Source organism: Apodemus sylvaticus, chromosome 2 (assembly GCF_947179515.1).
Source record: "Apodemus sylvaticus chromosome 2, mApoSyl1.1, whole genome shotgun sequence".
Taxonomy (NCBI): Eukaryota; Metazoa; Chordata; class Mammalia; order Rodentia; family Muridae; genus Apodemus; species Apodemus sylvaticus.
In genome coordinates this window covers 37,119,123-37,124,296 of record NC_067473.1, presented here as the reverse complement: position 1 = coordinate 37,124,296, position 5,174 = coordinate 37,119,123, and the positions used below count along the sequence as shown (strand labels likewise).

At 39.8% G+C, this 5,174-nt stretch overlaps 1 pseudogene; it reads left to right on the top strand.

Moving 5' to 3' along the window:
• The first annotated feature begins 2,999 nt into the window (after window positions 1-2,999).
• On the top strand, window positions 3,000-3,485 carry LOC127677851 (40S ribosomal protein S10-like; annotated as a pseudogene).
• The last annotated feature ends 1,689 nt before the right edge of the window (window positions 3,486-5,174 follow it).

The window sequence follows — 5,174 nt, the reverse complement described above, 5'->3', positions numbered from 1 at the left end:
CTGACCCAAAAGTCCCTCTGAACTCCAACAGTATCTTAGCTGTCTCTGTGTCAGGCCCTTCACCGAATTTCGCCATTTTGTTTTCAGAACTGCACAAACAGCCTTCTTAAGCCTTAAGTGTCAGCACTCTTCACACCTCCTAGTATTTTCCAAGTATTCTGATGCATCACACCCAGACCTCTCTGCCTAGTTTCTAACACCCTCAAAAATGTTTCAGTTTAAAAGAATGTTTCAGTTTAATCTACAATGGTTTTTACTGTATCCCAAAGCACAGGAACCTACTTGCTCACCCCAAGTCATTACACTTCTGTGATGTCTTTAAGATCTTTCAAATCACCAAAACACAAATCCTCTGAGGCTCAGTTTAGGAAACCTTATTGTTCTAATCAATCATTCTTTAGGAAGATGAGAACCATTTTGCCTGGAAACTGGATTGTCAAGCATGTGAAACAAGGACTTGTGTATCTCTTGCATTTATTAGACAGTTCACAGAATGTTGTTCACTGAGATGTGTAAAATTGTGTGTGTGTGTGTGTGTGTTTTAGAGAAACAAGTTATAGAAGATTCATTAAATTAATTACAAAGCTCAGTCACTTGAATGCATTTTGTTTTTAGTTCAATGGTTTGTGCATTACTTTTTGCTAAGAACTTAGACAAATATTGCCAACTCAATAAGATAAAACAAATATAAATTTCTTATAAGAGATCTATTTCCTTTTCCAAGAGGAACTAAAAGGTCTTCCTCTTCATAAAGAGTACTGTTTCCCAAAGGTGGCTGTTAAGAACTTTAGGCTTGCATTTCTTCCTTCTCAAAAAAACTTACTCTCTAGCACAACAGGTCAATTATAATACAGCTAAGTAAAAAATTAGACACCTCAGATGGTAGGCAGAATATTTCATGCTGTTCTGAAATATGTATGTATTTGTAACTTGTGTATATGTACATATGTATATAAAATTTGACATACTAAAAATAAAGGTCAAGATGGTGGATATATTTAAGAAAACATTTATTGACATAGTAATGATTTTTGTTTTATCTACATGTATGATAATATTCTGCTCAAATTAATTATAAAATCATTGACATTGGAAATTAGAATATAATTTCATGTCTGAAAATATTTTCAACAGATTTGGCTAAATAGCAATTGCAAAATGTACATAGAGATGCCAACGGAAAGAGAACAGAAACCAGTGGTATACAAATATGGCAACTCCAAGAGCAACCAGCAACTGCTTACCTAAATGCAAACGTTAAGGAGCATATCTGTTTGTGTGCACATTTAACTTGCTAATTTGTCGATTTTAATTTAGCTTTTGTGAAATTTCCACAAATATGTTCTAGTTCTTAGCATTTAAATTAATGCTACAATCCATGAAAGCTATCATGCACATCCACACCCTGTTTTACAGAGGATCAGTTTTTCAGTTTTGAGTCACGAATGCCTAGTCTCGTAGGAAAAAAGTTTTGAGTTAGAATTGTAGTACTTCTATCCAGAGCTTAGGCAAGGCCTCCAGTGAGGGATAGGGCCACCCACTTATCTTCAAATTTTTAACTCAGAATTGCTCCTGTCTAAAGGAAATGCAGAGACAAAGTCTGGTGCAGAGACTGAAGGAAAGGCCATCCAGAGACTGCCCCACCTGGGGATCCATCCCATACACAGACACCAAATCCAGACACCATTGTGGATTCCAGGAAGTGCTTGCTGTGAGGGTCCTGATATAGCTGTCTCCTGAGAGGCTCTGCCAGAGCCTGATGAATACAGAGGCTGATGCTCACCCATGGACTAAGCATGGGGTCCCCAATGGAGGAGCTAGAGAAAGGACTGAAGGATCTGAAGGGGTTTGAAACCCCGTAGGAAGAACAACAATAGCAATCAACCAGACCCTCAGAGCTCTCAGGGACTAAACCACCAACCAAAGAGAACACATGAAGGGACCCATGGCTCCAGCTGCAGAGGATATAGCAGAGGATGGCCTTGTTGGGCATCAATGGGAGGAGGGACCCTTGGTACTTGATGCCCCAGTGTAGAGGAATTCTAGGTTGGTGAGGTGGGAGTGGGTAGGTGGGTAGGGTAGCACCCTCATAGAAGCAGGGGAAGGGGAGGATGAGATAGGGAGTTTGCAAAGGGGAAACCTGGAAAGGGGATAATATTTGAAATGTAAATACTTAAAATAAGGTAAAGAAAGAAAAAAGGTGTGTTTTATTATAGAATATTGTTATTTCTCCAGCTATAGTGTTTGCAAGTTCTGCTGGGCATAGACTGGGCAGGCATGTGTGGTCTCAGAGTCTGTAGAACACCTGTTCTCAATAGAGTCTCTATTGAAAAGTCAGCTGTTATTCTAATAGGTCTGTGTTTCTATGTTATTGGGTCTGCTGGATCAGAGGGAGAGGTGAAGAGTTTCAGTTACAGTACATATTCACCTGGCCAGAGTGGCCTTTGGGTTCCCAGAGAATCTGCCGATCTTAGTGAGCCCTGGTGAGTCAATTATTTTTATAAACAAGTTCTTATTGTTCTGGTAGTTCCAGCCAATCATTGCTCACATGTAAACACCTCCACACAATTTCCACCCAAAGCTGAAGCCACAAGTGCTAGATATGACTAAACACAGGACAAAGGGACAACAGAAAGTAACCATTTGACCGTGAGACGCCATTTGTCTGATGCTGTGTGAATGATGTTTGTCAACTGATGTCCTTACAGATTCTTGCCTCTCATCCAGCCAGACATAACTGAGAGAATGTGAAGAAAAATCTCAAGAATCCACATAAAACCTATGAAGGGAATAAATTATTGAACTAGGAAAGTAATTTATAGTTTTTCCTTGAAAACCAAAACTACTTAAGATGAAAATAAATAAAGTAAGATCTTCCAGCTTAGGCACTGCTGATGACCTTCATACTCCTATGACATTCATACCACTAGAAAATTATATTTTTTACCGAACGGCCCCCTTCTTTTCTAGCCTCGGCCTCAGATCCTGCAGCTGCCGTGATGTTGATGCTTAAGAGGAATCAGATTACTATCTATGAACTCCTTTTTAAGGAAGGCGTGATGGCGGCCAAAAAAGATGTCCACATGTCCAAACACTGCAAGTTGGCAGACAAGAATATGCCCAACCTTCATATAATGAAAGTCTCGAGGAGAACCTATGTGAAGGAACAGTCTGCTTGGAGACATCTCCACTGGTACCTTACAAATGAGGGCGTCCAGCATCTCCGAGATTACCTGCACCTATCTCTGGAGACTCTGGAGATCTTGCCAGATACCCTGCACCGCTGCAGTCTCCGCCAAAGACTGGCAGGTCTCCGCCAAAGGTCCAGAGGGTGAGCGGCCTGCAAGATTCACACAAGGGAGGCAGAGACCTACAGAAGGAGTGCCATGTGCCCTGGAGCTAACAAGAAAGCTGAGGCTGGGGCTGGCTCGGCAACTGAATTCCAGTTTAGAGGTGGCTTTGGTCGCGGATATGATGATCAGTGACCTCAGTGAAGCTGGAAATTATGCTGTAGTGAATAAACTTTAAAGAAAAACAAAGCAAAGCAAATACATTTTTCTATTTTCAGTAACATTAACCTACTTGAAAATTTATATCCACGAAGAATTATCATCACTGATTTCAATATATATATATATATATACATATATATATATATATATATATGCTATTAAGAAGTGAAATTGGGTTGGAAAATTAGTGATTTGTAACTGCTGAGATTAGAAAAAGGCTGGAAGTGCTCTGGAGATCACCTCACCCCAATTTCTTTTGTTTTCTTTTTGTTAGTTTTTATTAGTGGTTCAGACTATATATTTTCATCATGTCCACCCATCTCCTAATTTTTCCCATATCCATTTCATCCTTTCCTAACCACCTACCTCTATATTCAGTCTGTCAACCTCCCCCTTTCCTTCTTAGCAAAACAAAAGAAAAACCAAAATTAAATCCATTAAATTAATGCTGCCTGTGTACTGTGGACATCTCTCCTGGAGTGTGGTTGACCTACCAAAAGTCACACTATTAAAGAAAACTGACTCTCCACCTCGCAGATGTTATCAATTGACAATTACTGCTCAGCAGCGAGTGGGACTTCCTATCCACCTCCCATATTGTGATTTTGTCTGGCTTGAGCTTGCACAGGTCTTACACTTGCTGTTACAACCATTGTGAGTTAATCCATACAACTGCACTGTTGTTTCATGGTACTCACCCAATACCCCTTGTTCCTACAGTCTTTCGGAGTCCACTTCTGCAATAATTCCTGAGCCTTAGGAGGAAGTATTGTGATACAGATGCCTCATTTGGGGCTGAACCTTTAACACCCTCTTGTTCTCGGCTCCTTGACCATCTGTGGGTCCCTGTATTAACTGTCATCTACTGGAAAAATAAGCTCTTATGATAAGGATTGTTGACACACTAATCTATGGGAAGAATAAGTTAGCATGACTTAATTTAATACTATTTCCATGTAGTAGAATAACTGGTAAGTTCCATCCTTAGGCTTTTAAACCAGCTATAGGTTCTTGCCTCTGATAACAGTGACTAACGTGGGTTCCATTTGTGGAGCAGAACTTAAATGCAGTCAGAAAGTGGTTACTCCCATGACATTCATGTTACTATTGTATCACTGAGTATATCTCACCCTATCATTACTGTAGCTACAAAATACACAGCTTTGCAAGACTGAGTACTCTTCTCCTCTGGAAATGTGCATAACACCTTGTAGCACTCTGAAAGCTAGTCGTCCAGGATGAGGCCTCCACATCAATACTAGCTTTATTTCTCAATATTCTATGACTCTAATGTGTAGTGTGTGTGTGTTCAGCAGTTGGGTCTTCCCATCAAGTTCTGGAAGGTCACCAAGAACATTGACAACAGCATGTTGTGTTTGGGTAGGTCAGTCATATGACCTCACTGGCCAGTGGTGTCAAGAGAACTGAGGCATACCCAGCACTCAGCTTCTATTTGTCAGTATGTATTATCTACAGGGCCATGGTTGCCATTTTATAGGGTTCTTCAGTTAAATTCTTTTAATATATGAGTAAAATTTATCTTAACATTGTCTCTTTAAAACCCCATGATAGCTTTAGACCCCTCTGCAGTTAGCTTTCCAAATTCTACAAGACATGAATTATATATATATATATATATATATATGGATTTTGAAGGCTCCT